Raw genomic sequence first — 18009 nt, 5'->3', positions numbered from 1 at the left:
CCCCGCGCCGCCATGTTCCGCTCCCGCCACCCGCCGGGGCTCGGGAGAGGCCGGACACGGCCACGCGCGGCGCCCCCTGGAGCGGCGGGACGGCAGTGAGGGGAGCGGCGAGCGGCGCGGCGCTTAGGGGAGGCTGCAGTCCGGGGCGGAACGCATTGTTTCCCCAGGGGACCTCCCAGGCCAAGCCTGCACCGGCGCCCGCGGGGCCCCCCCGGACACCGTGAACTCGAGCCGCCTTCTGGGGCCGCTGCCACCCGGAGCCCCAGGACGGCAGCCAGGACCACGGCCCGCCGCGCTGGGTGGGCAGGCCTTCCCCTACGAGCCCCGGCACGCCGCCCCCTCTGTCCCACACGGAGCCTGCAGCGGTATTTTAAGATCTCTGTGGTGAACCGAGACTAGAAATGAATCTGTGAATCCACCACCGAAACTGTATGTTTGTAAATAGTGCTCTTTTCCCTTCCCGGCCTCTCTTGTCGTGGGAGGGATGTCAAGTGGGCTGGAAGGGCCATTAACTCTTACATAAGAATTTAATAGCAATGGTTTCTGTCATCCTGCCAAATGCAGACCGCGCTGCCAGGGCGGAACTGGGCGAATCTGATTTATTCTGTTTGGTTCAACAAGTGCTTAAGATGCGCTCACCGAGTGCCAGGCATTTTGAAGCGTACAGAAGTCAAAAATCCAGAGTTTAGATCCAGGAATCTTTCGATTTTGCTTAAATCTAGAAATCCACTTACTGGAAGATGTACTGAGGTTTTACTGTGTGCAGGGTGCTGTTGAGGACACACAGAAACATGCATAGCATGATGCAGAAGCACACGTTAAGGTGGAAGAGAGGGCGTGGAGACCTATTATGCTAGAAAGTGTGGGGCAAGTGCTAGGAGAGGCCTCGTCCGCCTCCACCAGGTACCAAGCTATGGGCCTGATGTTAAGACGCTACCCTTGACTCTCAAACAACACGGGTTTGAACTGCACGAGTCCATTTACACGTGGCTTTTTTTCAACCAAAGTCTAATTGAAAATACAATATTCGTGCTCTGGCACAGTGGCTTACACCTGTAATCCCAACACTTTGGGAGGCTGAGGCGGGAGGATCACTTGAGGCCAGCTTGAGGCCAGCTTGAGGCCAGGAGTTCAAGACCAGCCTGGGCAATGTAAAGAAACCCCATCTCGCCAAAAAAAAATTTTATAAAATAGCCGGGCATGGCGGCACGTGCCTGTAGTCTCAGTTACTGGAGCGGCTGAGGTGGGAGGATCACTTGAGCCTGGAAGTTTGAGGCTGCTGTGAGCCATATTCACACCACTGCACTCCAGCCTAGGCAAGAAAGCAAGACCCTGTCTCAAAAAAAAAAAAAAAAAAAAAGAAAAGAAACAAGAAAAGACAGTATTTGGCAGGTTACAAATGGGAGATCCAACTTTTCCTATTTGTGGGTTCTGCAGAGCTGATCGTCAGATTTGAGTGTGAATGGTTTTGGATGATCCTGGAACCAGTCTCCTGTGTACACTGGAGGATAACTACTTCAGCCCCACCTTATTGTAGAGCCAGCCATCTCAGTCCACCTCTGAAGGGCCTGTTTCATCTTTCCTCCTCTCCATTCCTACTGCTGCAATCTCACTTTGCCTGTCCATTCACTTGTTCAACAAATGTGTTCTGAGCGCCCTACTATGTTACAAACACTGTTGCAGGCTTTTGCCTACAGACTTTCGGCTGCTGCTCAGAAAGAGGTGAAATTTCCTGCCCTCTGGGGCTAAGAATCTAGGTCTGTGCGTACCTCTTCACTTTTGGGCTACTGAGACATCTTCTTAACCTTCCTAGCTTTGCCTTCCTCTAATCACTCCTAAGTCCAGCTTCCAGACTGATTTTTCACAAAATTAAAACTTTATCCGTTAATCATGCATGCTAGTCTGTTGTTCAAAAAACTCTCAGGCTGGGCGCAGTGGCTCATGCCTGTAATCCCAGCACTTTGGGAGGCCGAAGTGGGCAGATCACCTGACGTCGGGAGTCCCAGACCCGCCTGACCAACATGGAGAAACCCTGTCTCTACTAAAAATACAAAATTAGCCAGGCATGGTGGCACATGCCTGTAATCCCGGCTACTAGGGAGGCTGAGGCAGGAGAATCACTTGAACCCAGGAGGCAGAGGTTGTGGTGGGCTGAGATTGTGCCATTGCATTCCAGCCTGGGCAACAAGAGCCAAACTCCGTCTCAAAAACAAACAAGTAAACAAACAAAAAACCACTCTGGCCTACCCTATTTAATATTACCTCCCACCATTCCTGAAATTCTTCACTTTATCCAGGACCTTTTCACGAGCAAGATGCCATCCCTATGCTAAGCCATTGCTCTGGCAGTTTCTGTCAATGGGAATTGTAGAGGGTTGAATTTGTATCTCCCAAAAAGGTATGTACAAGCCATAACCTCCAGTACCTGTGAATGTGACCTTATTTGGAAACAGGGTCTTGGGAGAAATAATTAAGTTAGGATGAGGCCATACTGGGTTAGGATGGACCCTAAATCCAATGACTAGTGTCTTTTTTTTTTTTGAGACAGAGTCTTGCTCTGTCACCCAGGCTGGAGTTCAGTGGCATGATCTCAACTGACTGCAACCTCCACTTCCAGGTTCAACCAATTCTCCTGCCTCAGCCTCCCAAGTAGTTGGGACTACAGGCATGCGCCATCATGCCTAGCTAATGTTTGTATTTTTAGTAGAGATAGGGTTTTGCCATGTTGCCCAGGCTGCTCTCGAACTTCTGACCTCAGGTGATCCACCCACCTCGGCCTCCCAAAGTGTTGGGATTACAGGTATGAGCCACCGCGCCTGGCCTGACTAGTGTCTTTATTAGAGAAAGGAGGGGGGATTTGGATACACAGGGAGGAAGACCATGTGAAGACAGAGGCGGAGATTGGAGTGATACAGCCACAAGCCAAGGTTTGCCAGGAGCCAGCAGAAGCTAGGAAGAGGAACGGAAGCCTCCAGAGGAAACATGGCTCTGCTGACACCTTGATTTGAGACTTCTAGCCACCAGAACTGTGAGACACTAAATTTCTGTTGTCTTATGCCACCCAGTTCATGGTCATTTGTTACAGCAGTCTTAAGAAACTAATACAGAGGCCAGGTGCAGTGGCTTATGCCTGAAGTCTCAGCACTTTGGGAGGCCAAGGTGGGAGGATCACTTGAACCCAGGAGTTTGAGACCAGCCTGGGCAACATAGGGAGACTCTATCTCTAAAAAAAATAAAAAATTAGCCAGGCGTGATGGCATGTGCCTGTGGTTCCAGCTACTTGGGAGGCTGAAGCAGGGGGATTGCTAGAAAGCCTAGGTCAAGGCTGCAGTGAGCCATGATTGTACCACTGCACTCCAGCCTGGGCAACAGGGTAGACTCAGTCTCAAAAAAAGAAAGAAAGAGAGGAAGGAAGAAGGAAAGAAAAGGGAGGAGGGAGGGAGGGAAGGAAGGGAGGGAGGAGGGAGGAAGGGAGGAAGGGAGGAAGGAAGGAAGGAAGGAAGGAAGGAAGGAAGGAAGGAAGGAAGGAAGGAAGGTTATACAAAATTTAATCAATCCCCTCTCTGTCTCATTTTCTCCTTCTCCCTCATTCTTTGCCAGATTATGAAAGCCTTGAGTGCCTGAGAAATTTCATGTTTATTGCAAAGGCAATAGAAACTGAATGAAGCATTTGAATTTGGAGCCAGGGATTGACATATTCAGAGCACTGATTCAGGGTAATTAATTTGGCAACACTGTATCCATCCAGAGGGCTATTGTAGTTATCCAAATGAGAGGTGATGATGATAGCGTGAACAAAGCCAATGATAGCACAAATGGAGCAGAAGGAACAGATGCAGAACTTACTGCAGCGAGAAAAGTGGAACAATTTAGCAACCAATGGGATGTGAGGATTGAGGGAGGTGAAGGATTGCAAGTGACTGAGAAAGGGATTGGGAGGATGATGGCCCATAACACCATGAATGGATGAGAATAGGTCTTAAGGTGAGAGGGGCATGATTCATTTGGTGTTACAGGTTAAAAAAACAGTTTCCGGCTGGGCGCAGTGGCTCACGCCTGTAACCCCAGCACTTTGGGAAGCCAAGGCAGGCGGATCACGAGGTCAGGAGATCGAGACCACAGTGAAACCCTATCTCTACTAAAAATACAAAAAATTAGCCGGGCGCAGTGGCAGGTGCCTGTAGTGCCAGCTACTTGGGAGGCTGGGGCAGGAGAATGGCGTGAACCCGGGAGGCGGAGCTTGCAGTGAGCTGAGATCCGGCCACTGCACTCCAGCCTGGGCGACAGAGCAAGACTCCATCTCAAAAAAAAAAAAACAGTTCCCAATGCTTCTTTGCAGAATGACTCTTCTTTCTGCTTTCCCGACCCTTTCCTACTTTAAAGACCAGATTAGTCCTCACCTCTTCTATGAAGAGTTTACTAGTCTGGGCATGGTGGCCCATACCTGTAATCCCAGCATTTTGGGAGATTGAGGTGGGCGGATCACTTGAGTCCAGGAGTTCAAGACCAGCCTAGCCAATCCAGTGAATCTCTGTCTCTACTAAAAATACAAAAAATTATCTGGACATGGTGGCACATGATTGTAATCCCAGCTACTTAGGAAGCTGAAGTATAAGAATTGTTTGAACCCAGGAGACAAGAGGTTGCAGTGAGCCAAGATCATGCCACTTCACTCCAGCCTGGGTGACAGACTAAGACTCTCTCAAAAAAAAAAAGTGTTTACTAAACATTTCTTTTTCAAATCAGTTTAGCCTTACATCATTAGGAATTATGCCTTTTTAGAGTTGGAAGGTACCTTTGGGAGTCCTGTGGACCTTTTTACAACAGCCCCCAAAGTGGCCACCCATTCTGTGCTTGAATTCTGGTGACAGAGTGCTCAAATTTGAAGAGAAGCTGAATTCAGTCAAGTTCTTCGCCTAGGAAAGGCCTCGGTGAAGAATCAGATTTGCATCCCTGGGCATTCCACCCAGTGACAGAAGTGCTGCCTCCTCGTGCTTCCCATGCCAAATTTTTTTTGAGACAGAGTCTTGCTGTATCACCCAGGCTGGAGTGCAGTGGCGCAACCTCAGCTCACTGCAACCTCCGCCTCCCAGGTTCAAGTGATTCTCCTGCCTCAGCCTCCCGAGTAACTGAGATTACAGGCACACACCACCACACATGGTTAATTTTTTGTATTTTTAGTAGGGAAGGGGTTTCGCCATGTTGGCCAGGCTGGTCTCAAACTCCTGACCTCAAGTGATCCACCTGCCTCAGCCTCCCAAAGTGCTGGGATTACAGGCGTGAGCCACCATGCCCAGCCTCCAAATCTAACTCCTGCTATACCTGAAGCCCCTCAGATACTTGAGACTGGCTTTCACATCCTTCTGAAGACTTCCGTTCCCCTAGAACTGTTTCCGTTCCCCTAGAGCTGTTTTGGTTACTGTTGTAGTAAATCCCACCAAAATTTAGTGTCTTAAAACAACAGTCTAGTGGTGTGTGCCTGTAGTCCCAGCTACTCGGGAGGGATGCAAGGACTTTTCTATCATGACGACAGGAAAGTTTGGGATGCTGGACAGACAATGTCCCATTCTGGAGTCAGCAAGGAGAAGAAGCTCAGAGTGTGGGCCCACTGCATATAGGTAGAGGCCCATCAGAAGGCTGGCCCAGCCTGGCTAGAGGCCCTGGACTGGGGCTGAGGTATGGAAAGACCAGTGAGGCTTCCTTGACAGAGCACTCTGGCCCAGCCGTCAGCCATCCCTACAATGCCCACAGACCTCCATATGCCAGTGAATACAGCCATGCGTACTAGTCACTAAGAGGGCCCTGGTCTATGCTCCTTTGTCAGGAAGAGCTTGTTAGCATAGCTTTACTTTAGAAACCGGAAACACCATGGGTTCTGAGGAACTGGCAGACAACTGATAGATAACAAACATCCCAAGGACTCTGGAATCATCCCATTTCAGATGTAAGACTAAGTTCCAAAGCTATTTCAGTCAGAAGTAGCAGATCAGCCTGCCAGGCTGATCTAAAAATTGCTAATGTCTTAAGTCTGCAGATAATCAAAGAATAATCATAGAACAGGCAAATACTTTTAAATAAGAGGCTTTCTATAAACCTAGTTTAACAACCATGAGTCAGCCTAGGCTAAGTTATGGTGACCAACAACTCTTGAATCTCAGTGGCTTACAGAAAGCTTTATGCCCTACACGCATGACTTGTCCATCACAGCCTGCTTGTGGTTTTGCTTCTATCATTTTCTTTCTGAGTCCTAGGCTGACGAAACAGCCCCTAGCTGAGACAACGCTGGTTTTGTAACAGAAGGAAAGGAGAAGGTGGCAGACCACACAATAGCTCCTCAAGTTTTGCTCAGAAATGGTACACATTGGCTGGGCACAGTGGCTCACGCCTGTAATACCAGTACTTTGGGAGGCCGAGGCGGGCAGATCAGGACTTTGAGACCAGCCTGGCTAACATGGTGAAACCTCATCTCTACTAAAAATACAAAAAATTAGCCAAGCGTGGTAGCAGATGCCTGTGATCCCAGGTATTTGGGAGGCTGAGGCAGGAGAATTGCTTGAACCCGGGAAGTGGCTGTTGCAGTGAGCTGAGATCATGCCACTGCACTCCAGCTTGGACAACACAGCAAGACTCTGTCTCAAAAAAAGAAAGAAAGAAAAAGAAATGGTACACATCCCTTCTTAATTTTCACTGGACAAAGCAGGTCACACAGTCAAGCCAAGCAGCAATGGAACAGGGAAAAAGAATTCTCCCCCGGGGGGGAACTCCAAACCATTTATCACAAGAGCATTTATATTTCACAACAGTTAACAGTAGATAACATTTATTAAACACTGACTACTTACCAAGCATAGTTGCATTATTTAATCCTCACAATAACCCTATGAGACACAAACTATTGTTGTCATCCTTCATTATAACTGACCGGTGAAAAGTAAAGAGACAATTTAAGCAACTTGCCCAAGGTCACATACCTGGGAAGTGATGGCCTTGGGATTTAAATGCAGGTCTTCAAAAACCACAGCTCTCACTTCTACAGTGTGACTGCTTCAGATGTGTTTTCTGAAATAAAGCTGCCGACCTACATAATTGGAACGTGCATGTGAGTGGTTTTTCTAAGGGTGATAATGGATTTGCCTTGACTCATCTCTATATTTCTGGCACAAAAAATGTAAGCTATATAAACAATACTGAGTTAATATTATGCTTTACAGTTCAATGCAATATGTAGTCTCCACAAAAGAGTTACAAAATTAATGGGAGATAGAAAAGATGATAATTCTTTTGACAGAAGTGAGGGGTAGGCCAGGCATGGTGGCTCATGCCTGTAATCCCAGCACATTGGGAAGTCAAGGTGGGTGGATCACCTGAGGTCAGGAGTTCAAGACCAGCCTGGCCAACATGGTGAAACTCTGTCTCTACTAAAAATACAAAAATTAGCCAGGTGTGGTGGCGCACACCTGTAGTCTCACCTACACGGGAGGCTGAGGCAGGAGAATTGCTTGAACCCAGGAGGCAGAGGTTGCAGTGAGCTGAGATTATACCACTGCATTCAAGCCTGGGCAACAGAGTGAGACTCTGTCTAAAAAAAAAAAAAAAAAAGTAAGGGGTAAAGGAAACTGGACTCAGAGTAGCAGAGTAGGAAAAGCAGACTTTGATGTCAGACCCAAACTGTGGTTTGTTTTCCAGCCTCTGTAACTTTTTTTTTTTTTTTTTTCAAAGAAGGGTCTCACTCTGTTGCCTAGACTGGAGGGCCCTGGCACAGTCTCGGCTCACTGCAACCTCAACCTCCCAGGCTCAAGTGATCTTCCCACTTCAGCCTCCCGAGTACCTGAGACTACAGGTGTGTGCCACTACACCCATCTAATTTTTGTATTTTTTTTGTAGAGACAGAGTTTTGCCATGTTGGCTGGTCTTGAACTCCTGAACTCAAATAATCCACCCACCTCACCCTTCCAACGTGCTGGGATTACAGACATGAGCCATGGCACCCAGCTCAGCCTCTGTTAGTTACTTTTTGTGTTTACCTTGGACATGCAAGCCTTTGGTTCTCTTGCATGTCAAATGGGTATCATAGTACCCATTTTATAGGGTTCTTGTGAGGATTAAATGAGATAATGTATGTAGAATGCCTGGTGTGGTGACTGGCACATAGGTAACAGATATTCAACAAATGGTAGTTGTTATTGGTATTGTTGTAGCTCTTGTTATTGAGGAAAGGATATATATGTGTGTGTGTGTGTGTGTGTATATATATATATTTTTTTTAATGTGGAGTCTCACTCTGTCACCCAGGCTAGAGTGCAGTGGTGTGATCTCAGCTCACTGCAACCTCCGCCTCCCAAGTTCAAGCGATTCTTCTGCCTCAGCCTGCTGAGTAACTGGGACTACAGGCGCACACTACCACGCCCGGCTAATTTTTGTACTTTTAGTAGAGACAGGGTTTCACCATGTTGGCCAGGTTAGTCTCGAACTCCCAACCTCAAGTGATCTGCCAGCCTCGGCCTCCCAAAGCGCTGGGATTACAGGCAATAGAATTTCAATATGAATAGCTGTGGAAGAGCAGAGACTAGCAGGAATTAAGCACGTGGGCAGGAAAACAATGAAATGCTGTGCTTTAGGAATCTAATCAAGTATTGTATACAAAAGAGTTGACCCCAGAGAAATCACACACTGAAAATTATTTGGGAATGGAGTGTCCAAGCTAGAAGTGAGGAGGGTCAGAAGCAGGATAACAGCAGGGACAATGGTGAGGAAGAGAAGGTTCAGGACACATCTCTTGATGGAGATACCCATCTGTGCCCCAGGTTGGCAGAGCCCTCTTCCCTTGCCCTCTTCTGAGCAAGACAGGCAGCCAATCAGAATAGGGTCTGTGGTCTCTAACAATGCACAGACCCATAAGCCAGCCTCATAAGCACGATAACCTCTCCAGGATCCCACACCTGGCTGACCATCATTTGGAACCAGCTAAAGCACAGATGCCAGAATCTTCCCTTAGGCAGAGGTTTGGAGGTCTGGGCTGGCCTGATTCTGAAGTAGCCCAGGCCTGGCCTGGCATTTAGGAATAGCTTGACTAGGCTCCAGCCCACATTGTGATGGGAGAGGGATTGTCCCTGGCTGTTGTATAGGCTTGGAATCATTTGGAACTAGCCAAAACTAAAACAAAGTGAGAAGAAAGAAGAAGGCCAAAATGAAACATAGGCCTTTCCTGAGGGATTTATCCATATGTGAAGACTTCCGATTGGAAATTGTAAGAACTCAGCTGCTCCTAAGGAGTGCAGGGGACCAAGTGAACTTTAGCTTTTGTTCTACACATCACGGGTAGAAAGTAGAAGAGCTCTCTCTACCCATCTGCCAGCGAATCCATTCTTTTATCAAATGTGTACTGCGTGGCAGCATCTGAGATACTGTGAGAGTTGCTGGGAATTCAGGAACAGCACTTTCTCAGTCCTCAAGGGGTTCCCCGGCAAGGGAGGACAGCCAGATGCAATCTAAAGTGGAACACACTCTGACAGTTGTGTGAACCAGTTTGGTGGGAAGTGACAATTCCCATCTTGAGGGAGACTTCACCTTGGAGAGGTCATTCGAGCTGGATCTTGAAGGTTGAAGGGGTAGTTTGCCAAGCAGAGAAAGAGAATGCCTTAATCAGGTATCACTGAGTTGGAAGACACAGACAAATTCAAACTAGCTGAAGCGAAAAGAGAAATACGTTGGAAGAACACATACTTGAAAAGTTACCACATCTCATGAAGGGCTGTAGCCAGTCTAGAAAGTTGGGAATTTAAGTTACTACCTTCTTTCTTTTCAGCTCTGTGGTCTTTCATCCCATTCTGTGTATTTAATTTCCTCTTCTTCTCTCTCTCTATGTGAGTTTTGTTGTCTTTCTCTATATACATAATGAAAATGACCACCTCAGACCCCTTTGCATATGTCCTTGTTCCATGTCCCAATGATAGCCAACCAAGCAGAGGTTAGCTATCATTGTCTTGTCTTCTAAGTGAATACAGGTTCCGTTAAAAGTCAGAATTTGTTGGGGTGGAGAAGGGGTACCTGATAAAGAGAGAAGAAACAGAGAAGTCAGAAGTGTTGACAGTCTGGCCAGGCGCAGTGGCTCACGCCTGTAATCCCAGCACTTTGGGAGGCAGAGGTGGATGGATCACCTGAGGTCAGGTGTTCGAGACCAGCCTGACCAACATGGTGAAACCCCGTCTCTACTAAAATACAAAAAATTAGCCAGGCATGGTGGTGGGTTCCTATAATCCCAGCTACTTAGGAGGCTGAGGCAAGAGAATTGCTTGAACCCAGGAAGCGGAGGTTGCAGTGAGCTGAGCTCGAGCCATCGCACTCCAACTTGGGTGACAGAGCAAGACTCTGTCTCAAAAAAAAAAAAAAGTATTGACAGACTTTAGAAAATGCTGGGTCAACTGAGTACATGGGATGAGCATACAGGGGAGAGACAGTGACCAGCAGCGTGGAGGAGGGAGAGGAGGGAGAGAGTCACAGGTGGTGGGACACTGAGAAAAGGAGGGAATTTGGTATTTTTAGGTCCTGTGTGTGGTGGGAGTTGGTAGTTGACTTCCTCAGATCCACCACACTTTCTCCACTGCTGTGGTTCATTCAGAAAGGATATTTTCTTTCATTTGGCAGAAAAATAGATACGGACTGCATCTCCACATGATCTCCAAGCATGAGATCATTCAGACTCCTGCTCCTATGATCCTACCTTCTGTTTCCCTCCCAGATGGGAACCATGTCTAATCAACCATAGGAAGTGGCCAAAGGAGGAAGCAGGAGTTTGTGGGTCCAGTGTGGAGGAGACAAAGACTGAACTGCTGTTCCACACCTTTAGAACACTTTGTAAGTGTTGGTTGCTGCAGGGCTGTAGCCTAGGTCTGGAAAGTTGGGAATTCAAGTTACTGTCTTCTTTTCCTGCCTTCTTTTCTCTTCAGCTAGTTTGAATTCATCTCCATTTCTTGCAACCCAGTGATACCTGATTAAGGCATTCTCTTTCCCTGCTTGGCAAACTACCCCGTGAACCTTTTGGATCCAGCTCAAATGTCCTCTCCAACATGAAGTCTCTCTCAGGATGGGAATTGCCACTTCCCACCAAACTGGTTTACACAACTGTGAGACTGTGTGGAGTAAGCACAGTCAATGACACATAAAGACATGATGTGGAAAACATGGGGGCAGGGAATGGAGATTCTTTTGAACTATCTTGTCACCTATGAATCATAAACAAAATGTCCTGTCCCCAGGTCAGGACATTAATGAAAGTCGCAGCACCTTAATGAAATGGAAGGAAAGGACAAATGACCCCAGGGAAAGTCTTGGGATGGAAAAGCCTTTCTTTGATGCTGTTCTCAGGCCACTTTGGACACCCTGCTGCCCTGTCGCTTCCTTCTTCAGGGACTTTTGTCTGCTTCTAGACTTGTGAATAGACTTGTGAATAACATATGCCATGACACCCTCACACAGTTCAAGTATCAAATAGTGTAGAAAGATTTGTAAAATTATCAGCCATTGCCCATCCTTTTCTCCCTCCTGTCCTAGCCCTCCGGAGCAAGCACTTTTTAAAAAAGTTTATTTAACTTTATTTATTTATTTTCAGGCATAAACCACCATTCCTGGTCTGGAGCAACCACTTTTAACCTTACATACCTGCATGGTGCATGACCCTGGGCAAGTTAGACACATTCTCTATACTTCAGATTCCTCATCCACAAAATGTCACTAATAATACAACTCCTTTGCAGTTTTATTATTATTATCTCATTTATGAAATGAGATAATCTCCTAGTCAGCGTTCTCCAGAGAAACAAAAACAATAGGCTATAAAGAGATTTATTATAAGGAATTGGTTCACACAAATATGGAGGCTGAGAAATGCCACGATCTGCCATCTGCAAGCTGGAGACCCTGGAAAACTAGTGGTTTAAATACAGTCCAAGTCTGAAGGTCTGAGAACCAGTAGCACTAATGGTGTGAGTCCCAGTCCAAGGGCAGGAGAGGACTGATGTCCCAGCTCAAGCAGCCAGGCAGAGAGTAGATTCAGTCTTCCTCTGCCTTTTTTGTTCTGATCAGACCCTGAACAGATTGGGTAGTGCCCACACACTTTGGGGAGGGCCATCTGCATTACTCAGTCTCCCAAATGCTAATCTCATCCAAACACACTCTCACAGACACACCCAGAAATCATGTTTAACCAAATATTTGGCACCCCATGACACAGTCAAGTTGACACATAAAATTAATGATCACGCCATCACACCGTGTAAAGTGACCAGCATTGTGCCTTCATACAGTAAGCATTAATGTTAGCTTTCATTATCACAGTATGTCTTCATCCATTCGTTTGACTGTTTGTTTCCCCATTGGACTGTTTCTTAAGGAATTAGCGAGTGACACAACTCAATAGCAAAAAACAAAATAATCTGATTAAAAAATGGACAAAGATTAGCCAGGCACGGTAATATGCACTTGTAGTCCCGGCTACTTGGGAGGCTGAGGCAGGAGGATCCCTTAAACCCAGGAATTTGAGGCTGCAGTGAGTTAATGATCACACTACTGCACTCCAGCTTGCTGTGTGACAGAGACCCCATCTAAAAAAAAAAGGTGGGGGCAAAGGACCTGAATATGAATAGACACTTTCCAAAAAAAGACATACAAAGGATTAGATGTATGAATATGAAACATTACTAATCATCAGAGAAATGCAAACCACAGCCACAGTGACATATCACCTTACACTTGTTAGGATGGCTATTATCAAAAAAAAAAAAAAAAAAAGAGATAAATGTTGGTGAAGCTGTAGAGAAAAGGAAACCCTTGTATACTGTTGGTGGGAAGGTATATTGGTGCAGCCATTATGGAAAACAGTAGTAGGGAGGCTCCTCAAAAAATTAATAATGGAGCTACCACATGATCCAGCAATCTCACTTTTGGGTATATATCCAAAGAAAATAAAATCAGTATGTTGGTCAGGCACAGTGGCTCTTGCCTGTAATCTCAGCACTTTGGGAGGTCACTTTGGGCAGATCACCTGAGGTCAGGAGTTTGAGACCAGCCTGGGCAACATGGTGAAACCCTGTCTCTACAAAAAATACAAAAATTAGCTGGGTGTGGTGGTGCACACCTATAATCCCAGCTACTTGGGAGGCTGAGGCTTAAGAATCACTTGAACCCAGGAGGCGGAGGCTGCAGTAAGAGTGAGCCAAGATCGCACCACTGCATTCCAGCCTGGGTGATAGAGCTAGACTCTTCAAAAAAATTTTAAAAATAAAAAATAAAATAAAATCAGTATGTTGAAGAGATATCTTCACTCCCGTGTTCATCATGGCATTGTTCACAGTAACCAAAATGCGGAAATGTAAGTGTCCATTGATGGATGAATGGATAAACACACACACACACACACACACACACACACATACACATAGTTGAATCACATTCAGCCATAACAAAGAAGAAAATCCGGCCATTTGTGACAACATGGGTGAACCTGGAGGACATTATGCTAAGTGAAATAAGCCAGACACAGAAAGAAATACTGTCTTACATGTGGAATCTAAAAAAGTTGAACTGTATTGGGTGTGGTAGCTCACATCTATAATCTCATCAATTTGGGAGGCCAAGGTGGGTGGATCACTTGAGCTCAGGAGTTCAAGACCAGCCTGGGCAACATGGTGAAACACCCAAAAATAGAAAAAAGCAAAACATAACAAAACAAAACTAGTCTGGCCTGGTGGCATGTGCCTGTAGTCCTAGCTACTTGTGAGGCTGAGGTGGGAGGATGACTTGAGCCCAGGAGGTAGAGGTTTTAGTGAGCCATGATTAAGTCACTGCACTCCATCCTGGGCAACAGAGCCAGATCCTGTCTCAAAAAATACATAAATAAAAACTACAAAATTAAAAAGTCAAATTCATAAAAGCAGAGTCAAATGGTGGTTGCCAGGGGCCTGAGGCTAGGAGAAATAGATGGATCCATTCATCCATTAATGGACACTTAGGTTTCCATATTCAATCAAAGGGTACAAACTTTCAGTTATAAAGATGAATAATTTCTGAGGGCCTGATGAATAGCATGGTCGCTATGGTTAATAATGCTGTAGTGTTTACCTGAAATTTTCTAAGCGAGCAGATCTTAAAGTGTACTCACCACACACACATATATTCACACACAATGGTAATTATATGTGGTAATGGGTGTGTTAATCTGATTATGGTAATCATTACATAATATTTACAATATATCTTGAATTTTAATTTGTGAATTATACCTCAATAAAGCTGGGGAAAAAAGAATTCAAGTGTGTAAAGTGGCAGGCACATGGAAGGAACCCAGTAAAAAGTACTTATTTTATTATTACTGTTGTTGAAGATGGTAGGAAACTTCCTTTGCTCATCTGAATATCTCCAATCCATGGCACAGAACTTGACATCTAGTACCTTCTCAAGGGAAGTTTCACAGAATGAATTAATTGAATAATTGGGTCTCTGTTCTTGTCAAAATACTCAGCAGGGAAGTATATGCATGGATTACTGTGATGTTCACTATTTTTTTTTTTCCTTCAGAGCCTATGACACATTCTGGTAAGCATTCTCAGCACTGGCAGGTCTTCATCCATCACCTAGTTCTGGTATTTTCAAGCTGGAGGGAATCTTAGAGATTATTTAATCCAATTGTTTTGCCTTAGACAGATAAATGATAAGGCATCATAAAGTCACATAGCTGGTCAGTAACAAATCAAGAAAGACTGGCTTCATTGCATAAGTAATTTTTTTTTTTTTTTGAGAGAGTCTCACTTTGTCACTCTGTCACCCAGGCTGGAGTGCAGTGGTTTGATCTTGGCTCATTGCAACCTCTGCCTCCCAGTTTCAAGTGATTCTCCTGCCTCAGCCTCAGCTAGGGTTACAGGTGTGCACCACCATGCCTGACTAATTTTTGTACTGTTAGTACAGACAGGGTTTCACCATGTTGACCAGGCTGGTCTCAAACTCCTGGCCTCAAGTGATCCACCTGGTTCAGCCTCCCAAAGTGGTGGAATTACAAGTGTGAGCCACCAGGCCTGGCCTGCATAAGTAATTTAAAGTCATTTGCAGTTAAGTCTGGCAGTAAGATGAGTGAATCGGCTGGGAAATATGGGTTGGTCCAAAATCAAGGTATGCGTGAAAATAAACCACACTGCCTTGCTCTCAGGGCAGTGAAGGTGATCTAAAAGAAGAGCCCCCCCCAGTGCGGAGATGCCGTCACTGCTATGTGAGTTGCCTCCCAAGGTGGCTGCTTTGAAGGAGAGTATCTAAACAGGCTTCACCCGCTCCCCAGCATGGTCACAAGTTTTTTCTTTTTTCTTTTCATTTCTTTTTTTGTCAGTTGATCAGCTGACTACATTGACAAGATACTGATTGGTTACATGTTGAAGAAAACATATAATACAAAATACAGGCCAGGCACAGTGACTTATACCTGTAATCCCAGCACTTTGGGAGGCGCAGGTGGGCAGATCACGTGAGGTCACGAGTTTTAAGACCAGCCTAGCTAACACGGTGAAACCCCGTCTCTACTAAAAATATACTCTGGGCCCGGTGGCTCATGCCTATAATCCCAGCACTTTGGGAGGCCAAGGCGGGTGGATTACCTGAGGTCAGGAGTTTGAGACCAGCCTGGCCAACACGGTGAGACCCCGTCTCTACTAAATATACAAAAATTAGCCAGGTGTGGTGGTGGGCACCTGTAATCCCAGCTACTTGGGAGGCTGAGGCAGAAGAATTGCTTGAACCTGGGAGGCAGAGGTTGCAGTGAGCCAAGATCGTGCCACTGCACTCCAGTCTAGGTGACAAGAGCAAAACTCCATCTCAAAAAAATAAAATAATATATAAAAATTAGCAGTGTGTGGTGGCACACACCTGTAGTCCCAGCTACTCAGGAGGCTGAGGCAGGAGAATGGCTTGAACCTGGGAGGTGGAGGTTGCAGTGAGCCAAGATCGTGCCACTACAGAGTGAGACTCCATCTCAAACAAAACAAAACAAAACAAAAAAAAACAGAAAAAGTTGGTTCTATCCCCTCTCACTCCCCTCCTTACCCACACACCCCCAAATACTCACCATGGTGGCCAGGGACGGTGGTTTAGGCCTGTAATCTCCACACTTTGGGAGGCTTCAGCAGGCGGATGGCTTGAGCTCAGGAGTTTGAGACCAGCTTGGGCAACAGGCCGAAACCTCGTCTCTACCAAAAAAAAAAAAAAAAAAAAATTAGTTGGGCTTGATTTGGTCAGAATAGGGCTCAGAGCCTGAGGTTAGGGTGACCAAGGTGGAGGGGTTGTGGGCAATGGGCTCATGGATGTCAAGGTGTTTCTTTAAAGACTCCTTTCCCATGAGGTTGCAGACCTAGAGAACCGAAGCAATTGACTCAGCATCAACTCTCAACATTTTGCTTCTGAGTCTCTGCCAGGCTTTCTACCCACCCCTTCCAACATGATGCTCTGAAGACTTCCACAGCTCAGGCTCCTCTTCTGAATTCCAGAACACTGAAAATGATGTGAGCGACTCTTTTCATTTTTTCTAAGGTTGGTACGTAATGAGCACCACTCTGAATGCACAGGAGAGAAGTTAATTCGTTAGAACAATGGATGCCATGGGGCATCAGGGCTTAATTCTCTTGTGGAACCTGGTGGAGAAAGGCCCCAGTGGATTCTTCCTGTGGTTCCCAATCTGTCAGACTCTAGTGTGTCTTTGCTCCATGCCACTGAGGATATAAGTGCACACTGCTCAGTCCCGACTCCTGCCTCCCTCCAGCCTCACTGGGGATGTGCGGGCGGGGCAATGCTCTTGTCAGTAAAGGAGTTTTTTAAAAATGTTTTTCTTTTCTTTTTCTTTTTTGAGACACAGTTTCACTCTGTCGCCCAGGCTGGAATGCAGTGGCACGATCTCAGCTCACTGCAACCTCTGCCTCCCAGGTTCAAGTGATTGTCCTGCCTCAGCCTCCCAATTAGCTGGAATTACAGGCGCCCGCCACCATGCCCAGCTGATTTTTGTAGTTTAATTAGAGATGGGGTTTTGCCATGTTGGCCGGGCTGGTCTCAAACTCCTGACCTCAAGTGATCCCCCCTGCCTCGGCCTCCCAAAGTGTTGGGATTACGGGTGTGAGCCACTGCGCCTGGCTGAAAAAAAAAAATGTTTTTCTTTTAGTCACATTAATATGAAGACAGATAACTAGGGAAAATAACAAATTAATCTTGTTTAGAGTTTAAGGCAGCTGTGACTAATCAAAGCCTCAATTCCTGGAAATGAAAAGGCCCTTTTTGCTTCAGGATTCAGGATTCAAAATTCATGATTCAAGGTTCAGCATGTAAGTCTGCTCTTTTGAACTATGATTCCTGACCTCCTAGGCCCTCATTAAATACTTCTTACAGATCTTTGCCTGCACCGAGTACAGTTGTCTCCCAGAAAGTCTTCAAAATGAAAGGAAAACAATAACCTGCAAAATCTATCTCCAGGGAAAACGCCTTTATGTGAGCTAGGAGGAGGTCCAGTTTCCACATGAAGTACTTGCTGATAGACAGTTTATTTCCCTGCTCACTGGCTCTGCTTTCCAGGTAGCACTGCAGGTATCGCTTTGTAATTTTAAAAAGCATTTCCTGAAGACCTTGGCAAAATTCTGAGACAAGTGGAAGAAATATCCCTCTAAAAATGACTGTTCCATTTTGAACAAGGAAATCCTACATTTTTGTAAAGGGAGGAATGTTCTGTAATGGCAGCAAACAGATGTGTTTCCAAAAATAGATTGTAAGGCAGCGTTTATAAGGCTATTGAGAACCTTAGTTGTTACATGAACGCTTTCTCAAAAAGACCTAAAAAAAGTTCAGCCACTTAATTGACCTTAAAAAAGCCTTAGCTATGTATGTGCCTGTGTGTGTGTTTTTATCCTCCACAGTCCATACAATCATTATTATAAAAGGTCAAAATATCTTAATATATTTGAAGAGAGAAGAATGACAACAAATTTTCCTGTA

At 45.7% G+C, this 18009-nt stretch overlaps 1 long non-coding RNA gene across 4 annotated transcripts in view; it reads left to right on the top strand.

The window, feature by feature from the left end:
* Positions 1–8: 8 nt before the first annotated feature.
* Positions 9–18009, top strand: part of LOC108531022 (uncharacterized) — a 111467-nt gene continuing 93466 nt past the window's right edge. For all 4 annotated transcript variants that reach the window (XR_001886044.1, XR_001886045.1, XR_001886043.1 and 1 more), the window contains exon 1: positions 9–429. This is a non-coding gene — a long non-coding RNA (uncharacterized LOC108531022). The remainder of the gene's footprint in view (positions 430–18009) is intronic.

This window comes from Rhinopithecus bieti, unplaced genomic scaffold (genome assembly GCF_001698545.2).
Source record: "Rhinopithecus bieti isolate Rb0 unplaced genomic scaffold, ASM169854v2 scaffold_8309, whole genome shotgun sequence".
NCBI lineage: Eukaryota > Metazoa > Chordata > Mammalia > Primates > Cercopithecidae > Rhinopithecus > Rhinopithecus bieti.
This window is presented reverse-complemented; position numbering and strand designations above follow the sequence as displayed.